The sequence below is a fragment of the Pelobates fuscus genome, chromosome 2 (assembly GCF_036172605.1).
Source record: "Pelobates fuscus isolate aPelFus1 chromosome 2, aPelFus1.pri, whole genome shotgun sequence".
Taxonomy (NCBI): Eukaryota; Metazoa; Chordata; class Amphibia; order Anura; family Pelobatidae; genus Pelobates; species Pelobates fuscus.
This window is the reverse complement of record NC_086318.1, coordinates 360,823,149-360,843,436: the sequence shown is the minus strand read 5'-3', so window position 1 is coordinate 360,843,436 and position 20,288 is coordinate 360,823,149. Positions and strand designations below refer to the sequence as shown.

At 44.6% G+C, this 20,288-nt stretch overlaps 1 long non-coding RNA gene across 1 annotated transcript in view; it reads left to right on the top strand.

Annotated features, from left to right (window-relative positions):
• LOC134587360 (uncharacterized) overlaps positions 1-20,288 on the top strand; it is a 748,302-nt gene that overhangs the window by 308,529 nt on the left and 419,485 nt on the right. The window lies entirely within an intron of this gene.

Sequence of the window (20,288 nt, the reverse complement as noted above, 5' to 3'; positions counted from 1 at the left end):
CCTGTTTTTCTTTTAATACTGAGGCTCACCTCGCAGGCTAAGGCAGCAGCAGGACTTTAGAGCTTCATGCACACATGAACTTTACAGTCCTTATCTGGCCCAGAAATTGTGTGTTTGATGCACAGCACTTAGTTTAGGCAGTTTCAACTCACATGCAAGCAATGTTTTAAATTATACACAATCTAACAAATACACTTTCTTTAACATGTATTTTTACAAACATTGAAAATTCAATTTTCTTTAACAAATAATACATTATTGTGAGATAACACTAGGGGCAGCCTCAGATTTGCATCTGTTCCTTCTCTTCATCCTAACATAGAAATAAATTCCTTGCTGCTGTTAGCAAATCATAGTCTCACCAGAATTTTGCTTAAAACTGTGTTTATAGCTTCCAGGCAATGGTATTATACTTTTATGGATGACAGTTCTTTGGAAACAGAGCAAAAAAAAAAATCTGCTATATCTTTTTAAATCTTCTAGCATTGTAAAGGTTAAAGGAACAATGTAATATATATCTTTTAAATTTCCATTAAAGGGACACTGTAAGTACTATAAATATGCAATCTCATTTCAGTGGTTATAGTGCCTTATCTGGCCAAGGAATTGTGTGTTCGATGCACGTTTCAACTCAAATGCAAGCAATGTAAATAAACAGTGCTGGTATACCTAATGTAATGCCCAGGGGAGAGGGAGTCCGACTAGCAGTAGGTCGCTCAAAAACTGGAAAAATAGGGATTCACTAAAACCTATACATAAATGGAACACTCTGCTACAGTATGCAGAAACCAGGAGCTAACCTATGATGTTGGCTGAGTATGGTAAACGGTACAAGTATAGAGATTGCGGGTATATAAATGTGTACTGTGCCTTTAAGATATAAGAAATGTGTGCTGTGCCTTTAAATGCAAGCAATGTTTTAAATCATACACAATCTAACAAATATGCTTTCTTTAACATTTATTTTTACCAGCATTGAATTTTTTTTATTTTTTTTTAACAAATAATACATTATTGTGAGATAACACTAGGGGCAGTCTCAGATTTGCATCCGTTCCTACCCTTCATCCTAACAGAAAAAAATTCTGTTCTGCTGTTAACAAATCATAGTCTCACCAGAATTTTGCTTAAAACTGTGTTTAAAGATTCTTTTAATAAATTTCCATTAAAAGGACACTGTACTATAACCACGCAATCTCATTCCCCTGGCACTATCCCTCCATTTGGTGTCAAACCATTTTCAAAAATGTAACTTAAAATCAGGGTCCTAGCAACCAACAGCCCAGTCCCTGCTGGAGTTATGGCTAAGGCAGAAATGACATACTTCCTGCTAGCTGTACCCAGGGCCGGCCTTAGGTGTTCAGGCGCCCTGTGCGAGCTAATTTTGCCCCCCCCCCCCCCCCACGCCATCTTTGTTTGACACCCTCTAGACAATTTCAGGCACATTCACAATCGGTCGCCTGCACCCTCTATCACCAGCCCCCTCCACCCTTATATCACCAGCCCCCTTCCCCCTTATATCACTAGCTCCCTGCCCCCCTTCATCACTAGCCCCCTGCCCCCTTTATCACTAGCCACCTGCCCCCTTTATTACTAGCCACCTGCGCACTTCAATTAAACGCAATCGTTTTATATCTATATCTATATAGATATATATATATATATATATATAAAACAAAAAGGACAAGCACTTACATTAGAGGCTGCTGCTCCCTGGATCCAGCTGTGATTTTTTCCTACTCTGCCTGACGTTGCGACTGAAGAGCACCTGCCGCCCTGACACCCACTGAGCGGATCCTTCCGACGGCGGGCCCCCACGCTTCTCCACGCTCCTCCTGCATTCTAATTTGGGCCGGTTTGTCAGTGACTGACTGCGAGCTGTGTTGGCCACCTGGCGCCCTGTGCGGCCGCACAGCACACACACCCCAAAGGCCAGCCCTGGTTACAGTCACACAAAAAGGCAGACAGTCAGGCACAGTTACAATCAGGTACAGTCTCACACACACAGACAGTCATACACAGAGTACAGTCTCACACACACACAGGCAGACAGTCAGACACTGCTACAGACAGTCACACAAAGAGTACAGTCTCACACACACAGGCAGACAGTCACACACAGAGTACAGTCTCACACACACACACACACACACACACACAGACAGTCAGACACTGTTACAGACACTCACACACAGAGTACAGTCTCACACACAGTCAGTCAGTCACACACAGAGTACAGTCTCTCACACACAGGCAGACACTCACACACAGAGTACAGTAACACAGAGTACAGTCTCTCACACACACACAGACAGTCAGACACTGCTGCAGACAGTCACACACACACACACACAGGCAGACAGTCACACACAGAGTACAGTCTCTCTCTCTCTCACACACACACACACACACAGGCAGACACTGTTACAGACACTCACACACAGAGTACAGTCTCACATACAGACAGTCAGTCACACACAGAGTACAGTCTCACAAACAGACAGTCAGTCACACACAGAGTACAGTCTCTCTCTCTCACACACACACACATACACACACACACACACACAGGCAGACAGTCAGACACTGCTACAGACAGTCACACACAGAGTACAGTCTCACACACACACACATACACACAGACACTGTTACAGTCACACACAGAGTACAGCTTCACACACACACACACTACACTCACACACACAGTTACCTGGAAGGGAGGAGTGGAAGCAGGGATTATTTTCTCTGCAGCAAGTACTTGGAGCTTCAGTTAGCTGCAAGCTTCGCCCCGGCTGCTTTTTAGCCCCGCCTCCTCCATGCGGTAAGCTCCGCCCCGCCATCCGGTAAGCCCCACCCCTTTACTTTCATAGTCCCCAGTGGGAAATTATGAACTCTCCAACCAAGGACTTGCTTCAGCTCCCCCTGCACTCACCCGGCCATGTGCGAGCTGTGTCGGCCACATGGCGCCCCCTGCTCCATGGCGCCCTGTGCGGTCGCACAGCTCGCACACCCCTAAGGCCGGCCCTGGCTGTACCAATTCATACCAGCAATGGGCTCTGTGATAGGGTGAAGTGGTCAGCTCTACACTAGCCATTAGATTTGCTGATCCTGTCTCACTGGAGATTCTTGGCTGATATCAGCATATCTAATGGCTAGTGTAGGACTCACCTTTTGGGGCTTACCTTGACGTGGCAGGTGAGCTTATATTCAAATGGCCACTGGAATAAACTGAAAGCCTTCATTTTGTTTAAATGTACATAGGGATTTAGGACAGAGCGCAGGTAACGTTCTCTTTGTTTTTACTATCTATTTTGAGCTGTTGGATACTAAGCTACTGCTGCTGTAAGCGCAGTGCTTTATCTTTGTGTTTGTATATGAAGTGGTCAGCTGATACATTGCTGCCCAGGCTCTGCTGGGCAATGGTTTGTGGGATAAGCTCAGGTTCAACAGACCAGAAAGAGGTCCATTTTACCCTGTTGTGTGAGAGATATGCTTGCTGGTGTATGCAGACACATTAAGCAGTGCACCATGGACCACTTCAGAAGGCTAAAAACTAATTTATTTTAACGTATTGCAATTTAAAAAAAAAAAAAAAATTATATAATGCATTAAAAAATATTGTCAAACTTTACCTTAAACTAACCCTTTAAAAATTATTCAGGCAACATCCACCAAAAAAAAAGATTTCTTTTTGGATCCTGCAGATCTTTTGTTTGGCTGGAAAACAGGTCTTGAATATTGATAGTACAATGGTCTATTAATATCCAACCAGCCAAGCAAGGAACGGTAGTTGTGATGAAGTCAAAGTAAGACAGGGTGGATAAAAAATACCTTGCTTAATGTTCTGTACTCTTAACCATGAATCATTTGAAGAACTTGCCTGAAGTCAAGTTGAGAGATAATTGTGAACCTTCATTTATATGAAGTGGGCCGACTTAATTGTATCTTCAGGGTCAGCAGAGTTTCTGCACATTGACTGTTGCTTGAGCTGTCCTTAAAAAGCTTTGTATTGTTTATGTAAAGGGAAATCTATTGAGATTGAAATGTTTTCTGCCCAATGAATCTGTCATGGAGAAAATAAATAAGTGAGGTCATTTTACAAAGGACACTGCATTTGCTTATTGCAAACTTTATTCATACCAATTACATCCAAATAAACTCATGTTTTGATGCAGCTAATGTCAGTGCTGCTGTGCAATACATGTAATCCCATTACATACCAAAACTCTGTATGCTCATATTTTTTTTCATTGTGAACTCCAAAACATTACAACATAAAATGTAATCCATAAAACCCACTTACCTTTTCTATACTCTGTGACTTTGGATAGGTGGGGACTTTTACGCAAGGACTCTGAATCTACGTATCTCAAAAAATGGGCTGAAAATGACACCTTCTCCTACCGTACAGTAAAATACGTTTCAAAAACCAAATCTTTATTACTTAATTCTAACGGACCATGAGGGAGAGGGAGGAAAGGTTCTGATGTCACTCAAAGCAATACAGACGTTTTGTTTGTTTTGTTTGACAATCTTTATTTTCAAATGGCAATCAATTACATCGACATTGAAAGACAATAAACCAAAGCCCAAGCATGCATGTTTCTAAGCTTACTTCAAGTAGCCCCTTCTGTAATTTTATATAATGACAGTTGCAGTATATCAAACCTGGAAAAGCATGTAACAATCTAGCAATTGTGATCTGTCGTCTACAACCATCAGAGCTAAACTGCGAAAGCACGAGGTCTTAAGAAACAATACTTGCAACTGACATACATTGCTAAGTGGCAGTGGTAGTAATATTCACTACCGATTCTTGGATTATTCAAATTCTTTTATTGTTTAGAGACCTCCATGTATCTGCCCTACTCTCAAAATGTAGTGGCTGAAAACAGTCACAACATACTGCTGAATTTTGTTTTTTACATTTTTAAAATGTAAATTCCCCCCAAATCTCTCCTCCTTGTGTATTAATGGCAAACAGCAAATTTTGTATAGCATTAGGTATTAACTAGAGGTTGAGCCAGAAAGCAAGTAGAACCCGCGTACCCAGTGGAATTACAGTGAAATACTGTAAAGTGTGTCACTTAGTGAATGTATAAAGTTTAATAGATAAAGTTGAGATGAATAATTAAGGATGAAATGTGTTACAGACAAAGTAGAAACCACACTACTCTGTCCCCGACACACAGCGACTAACTCCAAGCTACTGGTGATCCCCCCTCCTTGCTTAGCAACGTACTCAATCCAAGGGTTCCAGAGTTCTGTGTGTTTTGAGCTCTTGCCCGAGATAGAAGCCATTAATGAATTGGCCGCCATAATCTCTTCAATCTTGCTGAGCCATTGTTCCTTTGTTGGCGTATTGGTAGTTTTCCAGAGGGCAGGTATAAGAGACTTTGCTGCGTTAAGGAGATGATGTAGAATTGATTTTTTTATATTTTGAGATCAGCAACAGAAAGAAAAACAGATGTTGATGTAAGTTGCTATAGTACTTGGCCAATCCTTGTATTTTACAAATGGATTATTCAACTATACCTAATGTGTGTGGTATTATGCTCTAATTCAGAAATTAAAATACATAGATTCCATTGTTATCTTAAAAAAGTGAGTTGCTAGTAATGCCATCAGATCTTTTTTAAAAATCCATAAGCCATTTAAAAAAAAAAAATCATGACCATTTTGATCTAGTTTTGTTGCACTTATAGTAGGTGACAAACATTTTATTTATCTGTGCTAATATATATTTCATACTCTGAGTTATAATATAATGTGAGCGTGAAAGTGGCATTGTGGTTGATGGAAGATACATCAGGCCGGATTTGCTAAACTGCAACCTGAGAATTTTCAGTTAAATGCCCCAGGGAGATGTTAGTGTTTGCAATCTACATTGCTGAGGTTCTGCAAAACATGGTATGGGTCCCTGGGGCGGAGTATTTGGAGAGTAGGGTGGGCCAATGCTCCAACAGCATTAGTTGCTGTGTAACAAACCACAATTTAGATCAGACTTAAGAGTTAACTAAATTGACACTCACCTGTAGCTAGTCAATTAGTGGACAGGCCTTTAAATGAAGAGGGCAGCCTGCTGCAGAGTGAGGGAGGAAAAGACAGCTAGGAGAGTGAATGACAACTGTGTTTGTTGCAAAGACATTTCTTTTGTTTGGAAAATTGGTAAGTGGGAAAGCCACCCAATTGCAAATAGCAATTTCCTGTCTAGTAAGAGCTCTAGTAAGAGCAAGGATTTTGTTTGTTTTGTTATTATTTGAAGCACCTGTTTTCTTATTGAATAAAAAAAGGAAAACCGAGCTGACTGTGTCCTGGACTTTATATACCCTAGAAGGCGGTGGTTACTGCAAGATCTGTGACAACCCTACCTGTAAAAGAGGTGGTTTGTTACAATAAGTTATACTATATAGTATCTATGTTGCTAATTACCTCAACCAAACTCCTAGTGGCCTTTACTTTTTTCGCTACTTGCCAGAGTGGACCTTCTAAGACCCGGTGGCCTCCAGTCTATTTAGTTATAACCTGCGGATAACTTTATATAGTGAATACAGTGCAAGAACATGCGTTCTATACTGGTGTTTTTTATTCTTCTTTCTATAATGACTTTTAAAAAGGTACTTTGTATTATTGTGTGAAAAAATCACCCCAGAAAGGATAGCCTTGTTGTTTCTGCTTGACACATGTTTGATTATACACCAAAAATCAAAATCCCTTTTTTTTTTTTTTTTTTTTTTTAACAAGGGTTAAACAGGGTTTTTTAACAGGTTTTTTTATTAATGTCTTTTTTCAATTAAAATAAAATAACAATAAAGTAGTTAATAATATAAATAAGTAAATATAACCCTTATTTTGCTGTTTGACTTGTGCTCATTCATACCCGATGAAAAGATAAATACTGCTATAAAAAAAAAAAATCTAAACTGAAAGAGGATAATATTGCTTAATTGATCACAGTGTTGGGATTAACAAGAATGACATAACTGCGCAAGACCGGCATAGGCAACAAGGACGGCGACCCGCACCAGAGGGACGTGCAAAATGAACACTGTAACACGCAAGTTGATATATACAAGGCATCACAGAGAAGGGACACTGTGGTTATAGTTAAAACTGAAATGTTGTAGGGGACAGAGGGGATGTGGGGTCTGACGAAAGGTGGGGGGCGGGGGAGGGAGGGGAAGATCACACAAATGGAGAAGGGCACGAGGATAGCCACACCATAAAGGGGTTAACCTCACACAAAAAAAAAGAAATTTTTACAAATTAAAAAAAAGTAACAGGAACTATCTCTAAGAGGGAAGCTCTAATTAGCAACCCTCTTGTGGTTAACAACAAGCTATCCTACATATACTCTGGGAGGTATCTGACTAAAGGGTAAAAGGCATAGGCCAAACCAAACCACCGGTCATAGTCTCAAATGTAAAAGGCTCTCTATCTTTGTAGACGCACTAGGCGGACATGACCTGACTGTTTTAAGGTCCTTCTCCCACAGGTTATTCTCTTGCTCCCCTCAAACCAGACGTATACGAGAATAATCACACACTGTAAGCCCTCTCTTCTACTGTACCAGTTGGCACCCAGGTCATGCGCCTAGAGGGACGTATTATTTTCACGCCAGGCAGCTCAGAATGACCCCACACTATTACCTATATGTTGGCGTAGCCTAAGACTAGAAACCTCACTAATCGCACATAATGTAACACTGCCTATTAAGTGACGCCTTTATCATTTAAGTGTACAATGCCGGTTTCTAGCCCTACTTAAGCAAGTTTAAACTAGACAAGCAGGGTTGGCCAGCTTATTATTATTATTAGCGCAGGTTATACCCCACAGAAGGAATGAAAATGTTGATCAAGGGAGCCCGCTCAACACTAGACACGATTACTAGTTCCACCTATCTGAGTTTTAGTATCTAAGGCGTACAAATCAATCAGAGTTTATGGCCATTGTCCTATAGCCGCACCATATTACATTTTTCCGCATGGGGATGCTTCCGAAACTGGGCAAGGGCTCTAGAAGCGGGGGGGGGGGGGGGGTGACAGGCGAGGGAGGGAAAGCACTTACACACCCACATCCACCCCCCCCACCGGGGCAAGGTTCAAGTGGACACAACTGTACAACTAGCACTTCCACATAAAGGGGCACACATGGATGGGAGACAGGTAATCAAAAAGGGACCTAGAGAGATAGGGAAGATCAGATACCTAAGATATGAAGGGAACACCACGGGACAGGCAGAGGGTCACACACCCCCTTCCGCAGGACATGCATATATATATCAGCAGGCAGGCTCACAGGAGCCGGTGAGCATCACACCCCATGTCGCAGACACCCACGTAAAGTTAGACACAAGTTTAGAGCCTCGCAGGGGTACTCAAAGGCTGTACACCTGCCCCGTGGTCGGATCTGTCCCGGTGGTGCTTCACGTCCGGTGCGGGATTGTGGTGGCTTAAGGTGGAGGCGAGTGCTTGACGTGGGGCAGGCTCTGCATTTCTGTTTGTGCCTCCGGTCCCGTCTTCGACGCCTTTTGCGTTGGTGGATTTTAATGGGGACTGCTTCGCTTAGCTGTGGTGGAGCTTGTTGGGGCTGTGGTGGAGCTTGTTGGGGCTTCCTGCTTGTTATTTGCTTCCAAAATTGATTAAAGAGTCTGTCCAGCTTAGACTCAATATCCTGCCATGCTTTGCTGGTACCAGGAGGACACGCGGCTGCCGCCATATTGGGAGAGTCGCAGATGAGTATGTAAGCCTGGGCGGCTGTGCTCTGTGCGTCCATTAGCTCCAGACAGCCTATTAAGCATGTCGGGTCGGTCAGGTAGGAGCAACATTGCTGGGTCATCCCCTTCTGGGGTGAAATTCGCTTGTTGGTAGGTGCTTAAAGTGAGATATTGAGGGAGCTCACACGAAGTGCGTCTTTCCTCCATGACAGCTAGGCCCCCGCACCCCGGAAGCTGCATTCTTAGTGAGAGGAGGGACAGTGTAGCTGCTGCTGATTTAATAGGGAAATCGATAGCTAGGCTAGTGTATTCAGTGTACACTACAGTCCTGAAGGACTCATCTGATCTCTGCTGTAAGGACAGCACCCCAAAAATCCCTTTTTAGGGCTAGAACATCAGTCTGCTTTTTTTTTTCTGTGTAATCTAATTGCAGTTGCCTGCCTGCCAGCGTGTGTGTCAGGCTCACAGCGTATACTGTGCCCACTTGCCCAGTGCCACCACTCATATCTGGTGTCACAATAGCTTGCATTTAAAAAAAAAAAAAAAAACTTTTTTGACTATCTAATAGCAGTTAGTTTTCTTCACACGTGTATGTTTCAGGGCCTGCCAGGGCACAGTGTCACACCAGTGCAACTCATATCTGGTGTAACAGTAGTGTACATTAAAAAAAAAAACTAGAAATTTGACTGTGAAATTATAGCAGTCAGTTTCCTTCACACGTGTGCGTTTCAGGGCCTGCCAGGGCACAGTGTCACACCAGTGCAACTCATATCTGGTGTAACAGTAGTGTACATTTAAAAAAATAAATACAGGGGGCTTGTTGTCAACTTTTGGGGAACCTTGGTGTTGTACGTGGCTGGGTGGAGGAAGAGACCTTCAATTACATCAGTGAGGACAAGGAACGGGACATGGCTAGCTTGGTATCCAACCTTGTGCAAATGGGGAGTTTGCGGTTGTGCAAATGGACTGTTTGCGGTTGTTTACGGTGCGTTAAACGGGGAGTTTGGTCTGTCACTGTGAAGCGGGCGTAACCCTTACACTACCTGATCGATACAACATCATACCTGATGTTTTAAAGCACGTCATTCCAAACAATTTAGGAATGTTAGGTGATTTATGCCCTTTATGGATTAAAACCAGACTCTGCATCAACATGTAATTTTCCATTGGAGTTTTGACATGGATCCTCCTCCGGATGCCACAGTCCAGGTGTTAGTCCCCTTGAAACAACTTTTCCATCCCTATTGTGGTCAGAAAGAGTCCCTGTGGGTTTTAAAATTTGCCTGCCTATTGAAGTCTATGGGTGGTTCGCCCGTTCGCGAACATTTGCGGAAGTTCGTGTTCGCCGTTCGCGAACGGAAAATTTTATGTTCGCGACATCACTAGTCAGCACAGCTGGCTAAAATAATAGAGTGGCACTCACCCCCAGATAGACGTAGATGTGCAGACCTGGAATCCCTAGTGATGGGAAGGGATCAAGTATTGGATCTGGGTACCAAAAACAGACAGACCACCCTTACTCACAGACTGCCCAGCTATACTCAACTCCATTAAAATATGGGACGCCTTTGCTCAAAAATACGCTCTAACCAAACTACCCTCACCTCTCACCCCATATCTGAGAAATAGGGCATTCACGCCGGGCATGCGGGCGATGGACTTCAAAGGACTAGAATACACAGGCCTGCAGAGATACTATCACCTATACGACGGAGACACATTCAAAACCTTTGACTAACTAAAGCAGGCAGCGCCACTACAGACTAGAGACTTTTTTAGATATATACAACTACGGGACTTCGCTAATCATCCTAGGGTAAAAGAGGCAGCTAAGGCCCCAATGACTAGTTTTGAAAGTTTATGCATGACAGAAACCACACGTAAGGGTCTGATTACCGGGCTCTACGCACAACTCAGTGCTCCGGAGCGGAACGCAGAACCCCTCACCTATATCACCCAATGAGAGAAAGATCAACAAACATTGGAAGGGGAGGACTGGAGGGATATATGGGAGGCGGCAGCCAAAGTCTCCATATGCGTAACACTTCAGGAACAGGCATATAAAACTCTCCTGAGGTGGTACGCCACCCCGGCCAAACTATATAGAATGGGGAAAACCACTACAGATACATGCTGGAGGGGCTGCGGTGAGAGAGGATCATATATCCACATGTGGTGGACGTGTCCCAAAGTAGAGAGATTCTGGTCAGAAATAGAGACATTAATGACAGCAGTCCTGGAGAAACCAATAAGCAGGGACCCATGGACATTCTTACTAGCCAAACCACAAGACGACCTCACGACAAAGGAACAGAAACTGGTTAACAAACTGACTTTAGCAGCCAGAAGAGCACTGACCCAACAATGGCTCAGCCCAGACACCCCTCCTATGAGTAAAGTCATACACAAAATAAAGGACAATTTTCTCATGGACAAACTGACAGCGCAGGTACGGAACACCATGGGCACCTTCTCAAAGGTGTGGCAACCGTGGGAGGAATACCTAGAAAGAATGGCGCACACACCATGAGACAAGAGAGCCTAGGAGAACCTAGGAGGCACTAACTGCCACACACACATGCAACGGGCGCGCCCAGCGAGTCCCCCCCCCTTTGGGCACGATGCCTCCCCACCCCTCCCTGATACCCTAAAATAACCTATCCCTCCTCTCTCTCTGTCTTTCACTCATAAAGGAAGGATACTATAAACACAAAAAAAAGGGGGGGGATCGGGGGGGAGGGAGGGTCGAACAAAAGTGGCACAGTAGGGAGCGTACAACACGCAAGCCATACGACAATCTAGGATCAGGAGGGCCAACAAGCGCAAAATAATAGACCTCTATCACGCTCTACAAAAGGAGGACATACAGCCGTGAAAATGGGTAGATGTAAGATAGGAGAGCGGCACGGTAGAAGGCACAAGGGCCCAACTTTGAATAGGGCAAAGGGTACAAGATTAAACAACGAACAGTCAGCACACACATGGCTCACGCAAGAAAAGCAACGCTCCACTCAGGTGCTCACGATTGGGGGGTGGGAGGGGGGGGAGGGGAGGGAAGGGGAAGGAAAATAATAACTACAAGACGAATAGAATAACAGGTTATGATACCAAGTTTAAAACTTTTGTGTTATTTTTTTTTTTTTTTTTTTAATTCTTTATTTTTGTTTGTGCATGAATTGAACAATCTGGCTTGCTACGCCACAGTAGCTGCAGGAAGCCTTTCAATAGCAGAACATAACATGGCATAAAGTACTGTGCACATTCAGGTCGGCTGAAACTGAGTTTTGTCAGAACATATTATAGTATTCAGGTCTTTTCTTTTCATCTGTGATATTGGTACAGTTTGCATTTCTTACTTAAATTACACGCTAAACAAATTGCCCGCTAAACAAATTAACTTTTCTACATGAAAGCTAGGCTAGGTAAACTTATAAGATTATTAATAACATTTAAAGTTATAAGGTATGTGATATTGTAGTTTCAAGAGGGGTATACAGTGTGCTTATTAAACAGCTTAAAACAGGTCTCTCGAATGGTGTGACTATATGATCCTGAACCAGAACATGTTAGGTGAGTATACCCCTTAGCTTGTAGTGTCCAAAAGATGTATCGCTATACCCGTTTAAACATACGAAAGTCCCCTGGGGTTTCCCAGATGTGAGTCCCTCTCCAGGTAAGTTGGTGTAGGGGGGATCGTGTTCCCAAAATCATGATGTGGCGTTGTGAGCCGTGTCAGGTCCCCCTGCTCCTGGACCGTGGTGTCGATGGGTCCCCGGCGGTTCACCCGATGCCGCACTGGGGCTGTGCAGAGCCTCGTTGTGGATTCTCGTGGGACTCCGCTGTGGTGTGGTGAGAGCACTGGTGTAGCTGTGTGAGCGGGTGTCGCTGGGATCGGTTAGTAATGCCGCTGAGCCCAGGCAGGGTCGCCTTCCGGATGATGAGTGGACGGGGTGAGCCAGTGCTTGGTTTCTGTCGCTTCACTGCCCTACGCGGGCGAGGTGCAGGCTTGTTCCTCCGCCACCTCTGTATAGTGTGAGGCCCTGTCCGGGCTGCAGGCTGTTGCTGTGGGTTAGGTGGTTGCTGTTTGGGTGGACAGTTTAAGATGAGTGGACGTGTAGCCCCTTGTTGTAATCTGAGCTCTAGCTTGATCCAGAAATCTTGGAAGATTTTATCAATGTTGGACGTGGGATGTCTTAATGTCTCTTGGTTGACTGGTGGCCGCATGGTCTCCGCCATCTTAGGTGGGCCCCTCGGCTCTCCAGCCAGCTCCCCAGTTATTTTTGCCGTGTGAAGGGGGACCCCCAGGGGTGGACCGGGATCACCCCCGCCGGTCCAGAGGGGGGGGGGTTGCGGGGTATCCGCTTGTGGCAGTTGGTTTCCATGTGGCTCCAGGCTGGGGGATCGGCCGCTTCTCCTGCCCGGTGCGCACCAGGCCGCATGCCCTTGCGGTTATAGTCTGCTGTCTGCTGTCCCTTCATGGGCCGCATCACCGGTTCACCATTAGGGTAGAGGGCTGTTATGTCGCTTGGGGTCGTGTGTGGCTGTTTGTTATGGTTTAGAGGTGCCATTTTAGCCGTTTTTACAAGGGTTTGCGTGGAGCTTCAGTTAGGCACGTCTTCCCTCCATGACAGTCAGGCCCCCTAAAACTTTTGTGTTATTTTAAGGAAAACACCACTTATGGTGTTTCCAGGTTTTGATGTTTATTATGTTTACAAAAATTGGAAAAACATTGATGGATGACGGCTTCAGAAAACAACGCAAAAAGTAGCGTCCGAACAGCGAATGAATGTCTTTTTTCTGTATCACTGAAATAACAATGTACATCTTGAAGCTAGGCTTTTGCACAAGCACCAATACTGTTTGCGAGCTGTACTGTCTGTCAATGCAAAAAAAAAAAGAATTTAAAAAAAAAAGAATGACATAACTGCAACATGAACACTGCAAATAGACACAAAGTACTGAATATGTTTACATTTATGCGACTGTCACGATCATTCATTCCCAGTAAGTAAACAGTAAAAAGTCATTTTGTAGAATTTTACCTGGTAGAGTGTTTTGTATGATCAACACACTAACTGTTATAAGGAGAGAAGCACTTTTTTGGCATTATTTTGTTCTATATAAAAGTAAACCACTTGGCAGTGGTTTGGCAAAAGCCAGGGCTAGTCCCAGCACATCTTAAGCTGATCTGGTTGTGCAGAATTCATATTTCTACCTTACCATTATCAATTTTGTCATGTATAGATACATCTGTCTGTCTGTCTGTCTGTCTATTAAAGTACAGGTATGTGGAGTTAGAAGGGTTATTTGCAAAGTGCTCACCCTCCTATGTCCTCTTTAGTGCAGTCAGCATCCTATGATTGAAAGTATACCTGCAGATGCTGGTATACAGTATGCACCACTCAATTCTGCCCTATGATATACAGTGTGCATCACTCAGTGCTGTCCCTGCTCCTCCTGCAAGGCACTTCCTGTGTGCGAGGATGTTAGTGGGTAGATGTGAAGTGATCCCTTCCGCTTCCTGTCCAGCCTCACACACAGATAGTGGAGGACCTGGGACAGCACTGAGCTTTACACCCTCTAAAACTGTTCCCGTGACTTTATCTCAAGCATATGAGGCTGCCTAAACTACAGAGGGCACTAGGCAATGTTAGGATGCTGATTGGACTACACAGACATACCATTTGAAGTGCCTGTGTTAGCTTTGGAAGGCCATAGTCCATTTGTTGTTTTTACTGGCTCAGCCTACACTCCCAGAATATATTGCTTCATCAGCAGGGGTGTTGCTAAAGGGGGGTCTGGAGTCCCAATTTTGGTTTTGAAAACCAATGGGCCTAATTTTGGCTCCATTTCATTGTTAGCCATGTGTCCCCTGTAATACTGAGAGAGAAATAACTCCTCCAGTCGGACAGTGACACTTTAATGTGTCATATTTGGAGTAAATAATTATACAGCACAGTGTGGCTGTATTGCTGTGGTTCACTGTTTTAATACATTAGAGTGTAGGGCTATTAGAGCATGGCATTGTCAGATCCTCTGCCTGCTCGCGGCTCACGGTGGCTTCCCTTGCCGCAGGTCCCGCCGGCGCTCGTCCCGTCAGGCCTCCTGCCCGCTCGTCACTCTAGGAGGGTCTCGTTACCACGGCTCCTGCCGGCATTCCTCATGACGCTGCACACTTGCGTGCAGTGTGCTTAAATATGCACCCAAGTCAGTCACCTGACACGTGCATTGTGATGATGACAGGGCTCAAACTGGAAGGGTCAAATGCCTTCCACGTGTTGTAATTAATTCTAAGTGGAAACTATCCAATCAGAAGCCTAAGAATATTTAAACTTACCTCCTCCGTGCCTTGTTGCTCTGTTGTGGTCTTCTGATAGCCCATTTACTCTGTCTGATTATTGGTAAACAAATGTTGGCTCTGTCTCTCATTTACTCTGTCTTCTCTGATCCTTGACCTCGGCTTATCCTATCGTTGTTCCATATCTCTATACTCCTTTGACTTTGGCTTGTACACTGACCTCTCTCCTTTTGCATAGCCCGGCCACTCTAAGGACCGGTATTGCAATTTTTTCCTCTTGTGATCTGTCCGTGTGTCTGGTTCCGGATCCGTGACAGGCATGGCGTTAATACGGCAGATGTAGAGTTTATAAATATAGGTTAACGTAATACTCTGAATTCAGTCAATGTAGGATTTAGGGTTGGGTGTAGGGCATGGTATAGGACTCATTTTAAGAGTATAACTCAATATATGCGGGAGGGGCCATACAATTTCCTCTTGGGCTAAAGCTTTTTATTAGTCACATAGATGGATATTTTCACAACGATGACAATCCTAATTCTATGCAGTATCTAATTTAATTTTGGTTGAATTTTCTTAATTAATTAATAGGACATTTAGCATGGCTAAGCTGCTATACTCCAGAAGAATAAATGACAATAAAAAGTGATGATGACTATTTTTTCAGTATTCCCGTTAAATCATTTTGCCTTGGTCTATAAAGCTAAGCAATTCGTTCCCAATTTAAACATGTTTGACTTGAACTAAAGTCCATTTCCTGCCAAACAGATACATAAATCTTGTTGCTCTCCGTGCTTAGAGCATGTTTTATAATTAAGCCAAGGCTGTTCTTCTGTTTCGATGTAGACCATTAAGACCTTTCTTTGGACTGTAATTGTGTATAACTATTCAGCCAACAGACATCTATGGACTTAGTAAATTGCATTTTTAAATTGTTAGAACATTATTATGCTCATTATTTCAATGTATAAGTTAGAACAGATCTGGATTCATAGCTTCCAAACTTGAAAGGCACTTCATTTAAAGATGCATAAATAAAAATCGCAACATGCAATTTTAGAAAGGAAGCAGTCACTCAGACATGAATACATCAAAAGGAGGCTACTGCTAATTAAGTGGACATTATAGGCACTGCTACCAATTCCACTTGTTAAAATGGTTATGGTGCTAGGAAACCTTCCATGTCTTTTTAAAATTTTATTATTTTGCCAAACTGACAAAACAGGACTCTAAAACACAGTTGGCAGCTCTACCTGGAAGCCCTGTCGAGCAGGCGGGTGTAGCTGCATACTCCTATTTTTTGTTGCAATAAAAAAAAATTAAGTCTATTGGGGTGATAAGGACTTATGATGTCCTTAAAAAAAAAATTCTGTCTTTATAAGTTTTGCAGTTTTAGCCTTACTTAGCTGAAGATAGTGATCTGGAGCAGAACAGCTAATATAGTCAAGATTTTGTGGTATTTTATTAATTGCCCTATTATCTGGTTATAGACATGCTTTCGTGCTTGTTCTGCTCTAACAGGATTTCTGACATCACCAATAGGCTTTGTATTGGGCCATCACATGCCGGATGCCGAAAAGACAGGCTTCTGTACTGGTCTATGTTCTAGGGCTGTCATTGAGAAACAGCATGAGGGCTGGAGTCAGATCTCTTTATAGGGGTTGTTGTTTACCAAATACTTATTTATAATGATGAATAGTGAATGACCTCTCATTGGGTCAAGAGTTGAGTACATGGGGATAAATAGGCAGACCCTAACATGTCAGGAGGCAGAATCATATTCTTTGAGTAAAGACACCATCATTAAACTTCAACAGCTGTTACTTGGCCTATCATCTGACAGCTGGGAGTTAAACTGTTTGGCTCTCATCCCGCATTGTGTGCTGGCATGAGAGGAACTTGCAGTCACTGCTCAGCATGCAGCAACAGTCATCACAGAGACAGGACAGTCTTTGGCAAGCCCTTCACACATCAGCATTGACTTACTAGCTCGTTGATATTATCATTGATATGAGTTGCTATGCACCTGTAAAATGTAATTCCTATGACGGTGACTGAAAATTAAGAAAGGAAGTAGAAGCTCCACGAAAAGCTATATTGTGTCAGTCTGCTAAATTATTGAAATTAAGTAAAGCAGGGACGGAACTGAATATTAGCACCGTGGCCACTTTAATAAACTGGAATGGTTATGGTGCCAAGATTGTTTCTTTAATATAGTAATAAATATAATATACAAATGCAGGACACTACATTCTGAAACGATTGTAATGTGTATTTAAGCATCTATCTTAAGCTACATAATGTAGAGATTGTTGCAAAATATGGTCATACATTGCATAAGACTGCCCCGACTCCAAAGATATCCATCCTTTGGGACTCTTGGGAACTGAGGGTTTTAAAAGGACTCTTTAATGCAGTATATGTGACTGAGAGGGGTACTTTAGTCTGAAACAGTTTTTTAACCCCTTAAGACCGCAGGACGTACTATGCCGTCCTTATTTTGGTGGCTCTAAACGCCGCAGGACGGCATAGTACGTCCTGGGCGGTCTTCAGCCCCACGTGGCCGGCGGAACATGGCCGCTGCAGATCGCGGTCGGGGGGCATGCCTGGCCCCCCAGGCAGCCCCCCTGTGCCTGGGGACCGCGGTCTGCAGCTTCCGATCGCAGTGACAGGCTGTCACTGCGATCGGTATTTACCATGTGTCAGCCGATTTGAAATCGGCTGACACATGGAGCCGGCCGCATTCTTCTGCAGCAGATCGCGGTCGGGGGACATGCCTGGCCCCCCAGGCAGCCCCCCTGGGGTCAGTGACCGCGATCTGAACTGTCAGGCTGCAGTCTGATCACACTGACAGGCTGACACATGTAACTGCAGCCATTAGCCCCCTACAGATCGCGGTGGGGGCATGCCTGTACCTCCCAGGCATCCCCCTGTGGCCAATTACCGCGATCTGTAGGAGGTGATCACAGTGACAGCCAGTCACTGTGATCACTGTTAGTATGTGTCAGCCAATGATCTCAGATCACTGGCTGACACATTGTCTCTGCCCCTCTCCTCCAGGGCCGGATTAACATAGGGGCTGATGGAGCTGCAGCTCCAGGCCCAGGCCCATGGAATAGGCCCATTTAAAAAAAAAAAAAAATTGAAAAAAAAATTCGGATTTTTTTTTTTTTTTTTTTTTACACACTACTCTTAGGTTTGCCACCTGACTGGTATTTTACTGGCACAGCCGGTATTTGAGGCTGCCTGGCCGTGCTGGTATTGCAGTAATACCAGCAATACGCAGGTAATTTTCTCAGAATAAATGGAAATTACTCTGCAATACCAGCACCAGCTAGTAGGGGTCACTGCGTGTGGAGAGAGGCAGGGATAGGAAGTTACAGAATATCCCTGCCTCTCTCTACTACTCACTGATCCATGGGGGAGCAGCTACACAGCACAGAGAGTCCAGACAGCAGATTTACAGCTCAGGTAAGTGAGGGATGGGGGGAAAGGCAGCAGGGACACATGGGGACACTGAGGCACTAGGGGACACATGGGGACACTGAGACAATAGGGGACACTGAGACACTAGGACACAGACACTGGGAGACCTGGGAACACTGAGACACTTGGGGACACTGGAAAACATGGGGACACTGAGACACTTGGGGACATATGGGGACACTGAGACACTAGGGGACACAGACACTAGGGGACACAGACACTAGGGGACACAGACACTAGGGGACACTGAGACACTAGGACACATGAGGACACAGACACTAGGACACAGTCACTGGGAGATCTGGGGACACTGTGACACTTGGGGACACTGAGACACATGGGGATGCTGAAACACATGGGGACGCTGTGAGACAGAGACATTGGGAGACACTGAGACATTGGGACACGGAGACACTATGTTCCCATGTCCCCCAGCCAGTGTCCCTAGTGTCTCAGTGTCCCCAAGTCTCCCAGTGTCTGTGTCCCATGTCTCTCAGTGTGCCTAGTGTCCCCATGTGTCCCCATGTCTCCCCAAGTGTCTGTCTCCCAGCCAGTGTCCCCTAGTCTCCCAGTGTCCCCTAGTCTCCCAGTGTCTGTGTCCCTAGTGTCTTAGTGTCCCCAAATGTTTCAGTGTCTCCATGTCTCCCAGTGTCTGTGTCCCTAGTGTCTCAGTGTGCCTGGTGTCCCCATGTCTCCCAGTGTCCCTATATGTCCCAGTGTCCACATGTCTATGTCCACAACTGTCCCCAAGTGTTTGTCTCCCAGTGTCCCCTAGTCTCCCAGTGTCCCCTAGTCTCCCAGTGTCCCCTAGTCTCCCAGTGTCTGCGTTCCCATGTCTCTGTGTCCCTTGTGTCTTAGTGTCCCCAAATGTTTAAGTGTCCCCATGCCTCCCAGTGTCTGTGTCCCTAGTGTCTCAGTGTCCCCATTTCTCCCAGTTTCCCTAAATGTCTCAGTGTCCCCATGTCTCCCAGTGTCCCCATGTCTCCCAGTGTCCCCATGTCTGTGTCCCCAGGTCTCTGTGTCCCCGGGTCTGTCAGTGTCTCCATGTCTCTCAGTGTCCCCAATAGCCTAGTGACATGGGGACACACTGAGACATTGGGACACTGGGAGAAATGGGGACACAGACACTGGGAGACTAGGGGACTGGGCGACATGGGGACACTGACACTGTGATACATAGGGACACTGAGACACTGTGTGACTTGCGAGACAGACACTGGGAGACAGGGAGACACTAGGAGCAATCCATCTATACAGCAGAATCAAACTGTGAGTAGTTTGTTGGTGATATTACAGAATTTTCTCTGATGTCACTCCTTGTGATTTACATCATGTGATGTCACACATAACTGATTAAGGCTGGTGTTTTTTTTCCAAGAAAGTTGGCAACCTTAACTACTCTTCACATACTCTTGCTTAAAGGAGCACTATAGGGTCAGGAACACAATCATGTATTTCTGACCCTATCATGTTAAAACCACCACCCTGGCCCCTTCTTGCCTCCCTAAATATAGTAAAATATTACTTGTATTCAATTCTGCAGCTGCTGGCTCAGAAATGGTGGTCTGAGCAAATTGCAATACTTCCCCGTAGGATTGGCTGAGACTGTCAACTAGACACAAGTCCAACATAGCCCTGGCCAATCAGCATCTCCTCATAAAGATAAACTGAATCAATGCATCTCTATGAGTAAAGTTCAGTGTCTGCATGCAGAGGGTGGAGACACTGAATGGCAGTGCTGCACACTAGGCAGTACTGCCCCAGGAAGCACCTCTAGCAGCCATCTAA